Below are 9980 nucleotides of genomic sequence, written 5' to 3'. Positions count from 1 at the left end.
AATTACTATGTTTTAAGACTAGGTGCTAAGATGTGTGTTTTTCATCTGTATAAGTGGCATTATATTATAATATGGCATTTTATCTAATACCACCAATGATATAGGGAATTAGAGGTGCAAGATTTCATCTGCATCTATTAGCTTCTTCAATATGATCTCTTTATTATAGTTATTTATTCTTTATGCCAATTATTTTTACTAATATACCATTGTTTCTCTCTTCTCCTTTTATTTTTTTTTGCAAAACACTTTTTTATTGGTTGTTCAAAACATTACAAAGCTCTTGAAATATTATATCTTATACATTAGATTCAAGTAGGTTATGAACTCCTATTTTTACCCCAAATACAGATTGCACAATCACATTGGTTACACATCCACATTTTTTACATAATGACATATTAGTATCTGTTGTATTCTGCTACCTTTCCTATCCTCTACTATCCCCCTTCCCTCCCCTCCCATCTTCTCTCTCTACCAGCATCTACTGTAATTCATTTCTCTCCTTGTTTATTTTCCCATTCCCCTCACAACCTCTTATATGTAATTTTGTATAACAATGAGGTTCTCCTTCCATTTCCATGCAATTTCCCTTTTTTCTCCCTCTCCCTCCTACCTCATGTCTCTGTTTAATGTTAATCTTTTCCTCTTGCTCTTCCTAGCTGCTCTGTTCTTAGTTGCTCTCATTATATCAAAGAAGACATTTGGCATTTGTTTTTTAGGGATTGGCTAGCTTCACTTAGCATAGTATGCTCTAATGCCATCCATTTCCCTGAAACTTAAATTATTTTATCATTTTTTAGTACTGCGTAATACTCCATTGTATATAAATGCCACATTTTTTTATCTATTTATCTATTGAAGGACATCTGGGTTGGTTCCACAGTCTAGCTATTGTGAGTTGTGCTGCTATGAAAATCGATGTGGCAGTATCCCTGTAGTATGCTCTTTTAAGGTCTTTAGGGAATAGTCCAAGAAGGGCAATACCTGGGTCAAATGGGGGTTCCATTCCCAGCTTTCCAAGGAATCTCCATACTGCTTTTCAAATTGGCTGCACCAATTTGCACTCCCACCAGCAATGTAGAAGAGTACCCTTTTCCCCACATCCTCTCCAGCACTTGTTGTTGTTTGACTTCAGAATAGCTGCCAATCTTACTGGAGTGAGATGGTATCTTAGGGTGGTTTTGATTTGCATTTCTCTGACTGCTAGAGATGGTGAGCATTTTTTTATGTACTTGTTAATTGATTGTATGTCCTCCTCTGAGAAGTGTCTGTTCAAGTCCTTGGCCCATTTGTTGATTGGGTTATTTGTTATCTTATTGTCTAATTCTTTAAGTTCTTTGTATACTCAGGATATCAGGGCTCTATCTGAAGTGTGAGGAGTAAAGATTTGTTCCCATGATGTAGGCTCCCTATTTACCTCTCTTATTGTTTCTCTTGCTGAGAAAAAACTTTTTATATTAAGTAAGTCCCATTTGTTGATTCTTGTTATTAACTCTTGTGCTATGGGTGTCCTATTAAAAAATTTGGAGCCCCACCCCACAATATGTAGATCAGAGCCAACTTTTTAATTCTATCCGACACAGAGTCTCTGATTTGATATCAAGCTCCTTGATCCATTTTGAGTTAACATTTGTGCATTGAGAGAGGAGGGGATTCAGTTTCATTTTGTTGCATATGGATTTCCAGTTTTCCCAACACCATTTGTTGAAGAGGATTCCTATATTAGTTTTTATAATGAAGAATTTAGTAAGTTACTATCATTTTATATCTTAAATTAGTGTGGACTGGTATTGTGGCTCAGCAGTAGAGTACTCACCTAACACATGTGAGGCCCTGGGTTCGATCCTCGGAACCACACACACACACACACACACACACACACACACCAAAAATAAATAAATAAATAAATAAATAAATAAATAAATAAATAAATATATTGTGTCCACCTGCAACTTAAAAATAAATATTTTAAAAAATTAAAACAGTAAAAGTAAAGTTGAGATATTAAAATAAGATTAAAAATTAGGGTATATTTTCTATGTTTTGTAAACTTTCATGAACTTAATTCTTATTTAAATGTTCTGTGTTCTTCTATAAGTATATTTATATTGTCAAACCTGGTTGACCAAAGGTAATAAAACTCATTGTCTTGAGGCTAAAAAAAGAATTTACAAGTAACTTTTTATGCTTCTGTGTTGTTAACCATTGCATTTTCTTCTTTCCAACAAAGAGTTCTTGTTATTCTTGGTATGAAGAGACAACATTTATTAAGAAGAACCAGCAATATCAATATGTGCATAGCTAACATGAAGATATACAATATTTATATGGGGCCTTTGGGAAGTAACTGGGTTTGGTGGAGGTCATGATTGGGGCTCCCACAAATGGATTAGTGTTCTTATGAGACAGAAGACAGCTTATTTTCTCTGTGTCACAGAGGGACACTAGAAGGTAGCCATCTGTTAGCCAGGAAGAAAGCCCTCACCAGAACCGAACCATGCTGTACATCCAAAACAGAAAAATCAATATTTGGTTGCTTAAGCCACCCAGCCTGTACTACTCGAAATGACAATCCATGCTGACTACACCATAGGCCATTTCTCCAATTTATATAAACCACTTCTAATCTGATTTCCATAGCCAAGGCCTAAAAGAAGTGCCACTTGTCAGAAGAAAAATAAGAATGGAAGGCAAAGGATATTGCAGGAGCTGTGACCTGATGCTCTTTTGGGTCATCATTAAAGATAGGGCTTGGAGGATTTTTCAGTGGTAGAGCCCTTGCCTCGCATGTAGTAGACCCTGGGTTCAAGTTTCAGAACTGGAAATAGAAAGGAAAAAATTACAAGAATGAGAGGCCTAGACATGCAGGGAAGGGGTTGTCCTTGCATGACTGGGGGACTTCCTGAGCTTGTAGGGACCATGACCTTAACTGTGTGGGTGGGACAGGTCTGAAGCCTAAGAGTCAACTCACTTGAGTGGCCTCCTCCCTGACCAACCTGGCATCTGAAGAAGCCTCCCTCAGGGCATTGGAAAGTTTGATGACAGAATTTTTCCATGACTGTAAAACCAATTAAAGAAAATGTGAGATAGAAGAGTTTCTTGATAATTTTGTCCAGCAAATAGGAGCCTAGATATTCTGCCTCTTCTCTCCAGCACAAGGGATGACTAAGTAATAATGTACAGTTAACTATTTTGTGTGTGCAACTTTAAAAGACCATTTTAATTTAGCAGCAAAATGTGAGATCATTTATATCAAATGTGTCTGATTTTACCACTGAATAAAATCATTTCATATTTATTTTTAAGTGAACTCATTAGGAGTCTAAAGTCTTCTAGTCCAGTATGTTGAGGTTCTGACCAAGATCAATTTAATAGTTTAGAATTATACCACTTGCACTGGTCACATTAGCTATGTGAGAGACACAGAGTCATGGTTCTACAGGCAAAACCATCTTGAGACGGATCTCATGACTTCCCAAATTGGCAAGTTAAAAAAGAGAAAAACAAAATGTGCTGCATTATGGTGCACAACTGCAATCTCTTTGAAAAAAACTATTTAAAAATAAATTATTTTTCTAGTCTCTCCACATAAAATGATAGAAGGCTAATGTTTAGAATGGCTTTATTTTTGTATAAAAATTATCTCACCCACTTTACCTCAGATTCCAGTAAAATTAACATTGGAAAAAAATCTGTTTATTCCCTATTTTGAGTGGCTATTAAGTGACTGAAATTTTTATGCTTTATTTTCAAGTCTAGTATCCCTATACCTGTAAGTAGTATTTAGTTCAGAAAAACAAAAACATTTTTTTTCTGTTCCCACAATAATACCCAAAGTCAACACATTTCACACAAGTGTTCAAGGTATTTTTGGGCAAAGATATTCTATCAAGACACAATTAGCATGTGGTGAAGAGAAAAGATGAACTACTCTGTCTGATGCATCAATACCATTTAGTCCTTCACTATTTTCAAGAATTCCTTCCATTTGTTTGAAAAAAATAATAATTTAAGATGATCACTCAGCAGGAATGAGAAATATGATCCAAACATTCTAATATCTTCTGCCAGGCAAAAAAAAATGTAACATTGTATTTAGTAAAATCTATTCATTCCCATTGCATGACTTCTACTTTATACTATTGTTTCAAATCCATTCACAAAGTCAATGGGTTAAAAGAGCACCCATTTGGTATTTAGATTATTTTATCTAAAGCCAGAATTCTAAATATTCTTGATTTAAACTTCCATAAATTCTTAACTTAGAACTTTGGCCATAATGGCTAATTACAATAATTGTAAATGCTTAGAAGAGTAATTGGTATTTTAATGAACATTTATTCTGAACCCTATACATAAGAGAGTGGTTTAGTTTTTGTTGCATAGCAAATATCCTGAGATGAAAACTTTTTGTGGTGCTTTCTTGTGTTTTCTTGTTTAGCTGTAACCACTGTCAATATGCTTCTGGGACAATAACATAGACAGTTAAAGATTTGGATTCATCTGCATTGGATAATGAAGTTTTTACTATACTTTTTATGCAGACGAAGAAATTAAATGATGAATCCTGGCATTTGTTCTTTTTACTTTCTTTAATACTATTAGGAGAATCTCAGGGAAAAGGCTGATAAATATTAGAAAAATTATGGCCAACCATGTGGATATAGGAGACAGCATTTGAGCAAATATGAAATACATTTTCTGTTGTTTGAGAAAAGGCCAAATAATTCCTCCCCAGAAGGATGAGAAAAAGACATAAAAGGCTAAAGAACCCCAAATGATTTATCTATGTCCAGAATCGAGTATCCAAGGCAAGCTTCAGAGTTACAGTGAATACTAAGACTGTAAAAACAATGGTTCCAAAAGTCCAGTTTCTGTTTACTTTCCTTTATCTTCTAGAGATGCAGTCTGAAAGAGAAAGCAAGTCCCAAAGAAGAATATTGTCCCTTCAAAGGCAGCCAGAAATGTTCACTCCAAGAAGGGGCCCAACTCTAGCATAGCATTACCAGAAATTTTCATATACAATCATGGGTGTGAAGTCAGAGTGTCAATGTTGATGTGCCATTCCAGGAGACTGTAGGCTAGAATGGGCAGGGAGGTGAAGTGGATATTCTACATTGTAAGTAGCATCATACAGTGGCTATTGTGAGAATCCCCAGAAGAACTAGTATAAAAACTGTGGCAAAATGAAACAAAGTTCTTATAGAAGAAATACTGTATAAGATGTGCTATTCTCACATAGTATAGATGTCCGTGAGCCAATAATAGTTTCTTTAAATGTTTAAACCTGGGAACAGAATAATCGCTGTTCCTGGCTGCTCGGCTACCTTCTTTGCCTTGAATACCTATGCCCACATGGGATTTCAAAATCATGCTAACATTGTTGGCACCATCACTGATGGACAGTGTTCTTGGACTGCCTTTTAATTCTTCACCATTCTGACAATCTGGGCTTTCTCTAACCGTGCCTTCCAGCAGCAAAGCACTGCAATGCACTTCATACAAATTTGTAGGAAAATGCTTTCATAATTGTTTGAACTAGAGTCCTGACTAGAATTTAGTATAAATGAGAATGTGGAATCATCAATGATTAATCCATATTCTTGATGTTCTGTTCACGCTTTTTTAAGGCTTCTAGTAATTCCAGAAAATTCATGCAGCAACTTCTTCCAATATTCTAACAACAATTCATGGACTCCATCTTCTTTCCTTTCACTTTCTTCAAGAGATTTTGTGGTCAATTTTAAGAGCTCAGTGTAAGTTTGGAAAAGGTAACAGGCATAGCATGTAGATTTGGCTGTCTCCATTTTGGCCCCAGTAAGCACCCAGACTTTCAGGCCGACTGCATGCAGAGTTTCACTGGTCTCTGCAGCTTGACCTTGTAGCTAGTCTTCCACTGAAGTGGCTCAAATTAAATTCATGTTTGTCTCAATATCATCAAAAACCTTTTCCATATTTTCTCTCTGTCTTAAAAGGCCATATTTGCCTCCATAAACTGTCTTAATTATTTCATAGTCATCTGGAGTAATTTCTTTGAAGGCCACATACAGTGTCTTATACCCATTCATTGCATTACATTCCACATGAGCTAAAGCTCAATTTTATGTTTTGTTTTTTTTTTTACCCTTGGAAAAACTGCTGAATCTGCTCCTTTAAAAAAACAAAAGAAGTATGTTTCCTCCTTGAGTTTTCACAATTACCCTCAGACATTGGTGGATGGAATCAAAGTTTAAGGTGCGAAGAAGTTCATACTCTTCTATTTTTTTCCTTTGGTTTTCTAGTCTCTTACATCCATTCTGACTTCCTAAAATTGTGAACCCATACTTTTTAGCTTCTTTCATCCAAGCTATTTTATCTGGTGAGGAGAAGATATAGGTTAATTTAGCTTATTCTGTAGCTCCATCAACAGTATCATTTCTTTTCATTTCTAAACATAAGGCATGCAGAAAGTCTTCTTCTTGATTCTTATCTGCTTTGTCAAAATATGTTAAATGTCTAAAACAATCCATCAGCCTCCTGAGTTACACCTTTATATCTGTGCCAATCTATGCGGCATTCAATAAATTACATGATATTTTCAGTAAGTGTTCCAGTCTTATCTGTAAGCACATAATCCACCTGACCGAGTTCTTCATTGAGATCTGATGTGTTAACCAAGCCTCCTTCATTAATCTCTTCATCATAAAAGTTTTTAACCCATGAGATGAAGAAGAAGCCCAAGAATTTCTGCATTTCTACTGTGATATACATGGAGACAGGGATAATAAAGTTGAATAGAACCAAAAAAGATAGGAAGTCCATGGAGCATTTTCAAAACATTTAAAGTCTCTACTTCTTTCTGTGTCTTTTGGTTATACCAAGGTTCATTCATTGTATGGGGTACTTTACCATACCTACGATAGAGTAGTGCATCCTCCAGCTTTAGTGAATAAGATAAATAAATATACCATCAAGGGGGCATTAATGTATTTTTCAACAGCAGAACATTTTTGAGATTTCCCTTGATAGTTCAGAGCCATTTTGGTTTCCATCCCAGTGTAAACAGCAACTCCATGTATCTTCTTGGTTTTTTTTAAATGTAGCTCCCTTCATCAAAAGATTTTCAGGTCCTAAAGGCCTGGCAACAGTCTCAAGACTATTACTATAGATATTGATTCGCCCAACACACTTGTATAGGTCAAATTGAGGCTGTTCAATCACTGCTTGGAGGTTATCACTGGACTCAGCTGTACACATTTCAATGGTATCCCATACTGCATAATCTATCTTTCAGTTAGATTCCCCATCAAGACTAGCTGTAGTGACATAACAGGTTTCATCAATGGTACCGGATGATAGAAGAATAAGATCACAGAGGAAGGTTTCATCTGCATTAACTTCTACTACATCACCAAGGTTAATTTTTTCACTTTCATTTTGCAGTTGCTTTGCATTTTCAGTAATGTAAACAGTGCTCTTGTTGACTTCATTGTTGGCTCTGTGTCTCAGCCCATCTTTATATCCCTGTTTGATGGCTGTACCAGTTATAACAAAGAAAAACCGAAGTCCACTGGTAACTGGACTAATTGGTGGGTCTACTGCGACCTATACAAGGAAAATCATGAGAAAACAAAAATTTGCAATCCTTCTAAACTGTTCAAACAGGTCCTTAGGGAGGAAATTCCAAAGTGTATACTTAGATGAGATTACTCTATTATCCCAAAATCTGTGCAATGTAAGCTTCTGTTTCTGAAACTGGATGACTGCCAACAAATACTGTGTACATAACAACTCATTTCTCTTCTCAAGCACAATTCACTTTCTTTGTGAGGTTGTAAACTCAGGCTTTGTCCAGTTTAACAGTTTTTAAAATGTGGCTTGAGGGTCCCATCTCAGGATAAGATGAAAATCTGTGGCTGCCTGCCCAAATTCATTTTGTCTCACCATAAAACCTTACCTGATTTTATCCAGAACAAACTCTGCAAACTTACTTTTAGATAGGATGTCAAGATTGGCCCGAAGACAACTTCAGAAGAGCTGGTTTGTTTCTGTGAGGACTTCAGTGTGGCTTGGAAGAAGGAATTGTGGAAGCACCCTCTGGACCAGGTGCAGAAGGTGCTTAGGCTCCTGACAGGTATCTTGTAGACTGTATGGGACAAACAGTGTTACTGCTGCCACTTCATTACCATCCCCATCCTCAGGAGAAAGTGGTCACTTACTGAGTGACTTGTTACAAAGTCCTACTTCAGCCAAATTGTTGAATCATGCAATTCCCACCCTCTAAGCTGAGAGATAGCATATTTATTCCCTTGCCTTGGAGTGCCTGGCCCACCTCTTCAGTTGTATTCCTCTGCCTGCCAGCATCACCCCATCTTTCCTCACCTACTTCTTCCATTTTGCATACATTGGCTGTGACATCTTGACCAGAAAGATAGCATCAGTGAATGGCAGCAGCCAGAACTATGTCTTGAGTCAGGAGCATTGGCTGGCTTGGGATCCTGGCTGGCCTGCATCAATAAACTCATGTCCAAGAACTTTGTGCTCATGGAATTCAAGGAGTATTTACTACATATGTTCCAGCAGACTTTCTACTTCCTGCAGAAAAATCACCAAGGATAACAATGCCCACACAGTGAAGAGCAGGCTAGAAGAGCTGATGAGAGAGTGTGGGGATCCTGGTAAGGAACAGAAAGATCTGAGGTGGTACAGGAACTGAGACTGCTGTTTCTACATAGGCAAGAACAGAAGAGGTCCATGGAGGTATAGGAGTTACAATCGCCCTTTACCACTTGGTGTTGCTTGACAATTTTTACTATTTGACTTTTTCCAAGTGAACATCATGCAATGTATAAGATTGTTGTTATTGTGGGTTTTACACAAATGACAAGTTTCCATCAAAAGATAGGAGAGATGTGAATATGGGTCCAAGTTAATGTGGAGCACACCTATTTTTCTCTGTTATGGTTCCCTGGAGTGAAGTCTAAAATTTCCCTGGCCCATTTTTTTAAAGTACTTTAAAAGATGACATCATCACAGTAGTCAGAAGAAGTGATCATTATTTATTTTCTTTTCTGATGATGTCATTTATGTTTCTTACAACTTGCAGTAACATGATGCTACTGCTGTATAAAGACAAGGGAAATTGGAAACATATATAAAAATTATGTTGACAGTTCAGAAACATCTAAGCTGATAAATTGTATTGAATTAGAAAATATTTATAAATTTCCTGACAGTAAAAATTGTTAATATCTTAATTGGTTTTCCTTGGACTGTCTATTGTTATTAAGTTATGCAGAGTTAAGCTATTTCATTTTACTTAAAGTTAAATAGCAGAATATAAAGACAACTGCCTAAAGTTATGAAAGATTTATGCTTTTTTAAATTGGACAATTTTAACTGTGTCTAAAGTTTAAAAATTTGATACATAAGATTATTTTTGTTTGGTCCATTATAAACAAGCTTTATGTGGCATTTGTTTTGTATAAATACAGAAACTCATGGTATAGAATATTTTTATGACTTAATGATAACTCTCTATATGAACACAGAGGTTTTAGTATTCACATAATTTCATATCTTTTCTAGCTTTGGTTAAGAAAGTCTGTCTTGTCTTCATATGTAAATAAAGTGTAGCTGCTCTACAAACCATCAAAAACATAATGCTGGAATTCAATATACAAATGTGAATATATTTATGATGCAATATAAAAGACACATCTACTACTTAAAAATTCTTTTATCTACTTAATCTACCAAAGACTATATGTGTTATTATTGAATCTGTATTTAATATTGCTTGTGAGTTCTTTAGAAATGAAATTATGGGGATTTAAACAGAATCTGTAAAAATAATCAGTAGTAATGACAATAAAAACAATAGGTGATTTTTAAAAATATTTATTTTTTTAGGTGATGATGGCCTTTATTTTTATGTGGTGCTGAGGATTGAACCCAGATCCTGCCTGTGCTAGGTGAGTGCTCTACCCCTGAGCCAC

General features: G+C 35.9%; 1 pseudogene; it reads right to left on the bottom strand.

Moving 5' to 3' along the window:
- Window positions 1–4539: 4539 nt before the first annotated feature.
- On the bottom strand, window positions 4540–7768 carry LOC144369667 (phospholipid-transporting ATPase IG pseudogene; annotated as a pseudogene).
- Window positions 7769–9980: the final 2212 nt, after the last annotated feature.

This window comes from Ictidomys tridecemlineatus, chromosome 13, assembly GCF_052094955.1.
Source record: "Ictidomys tridecemlineatus isolate mIctTri1 chromosome 13, mIctTri1.hap1, whole genome shotgun sequence".
In the NCBI taxonomy this organism is placed as follows: domain Eukaryota; kingdom Metazoa; phylum Chordata; class Mammalia; order Rodentia; family Sciuridae; genus Ictidomys; species Ictidomys tridecemlineatus.
Note: the sequence above shows the minus strand (reverse complement) of the source record. Positions and strands in the feature narration are given on the sequence as shown.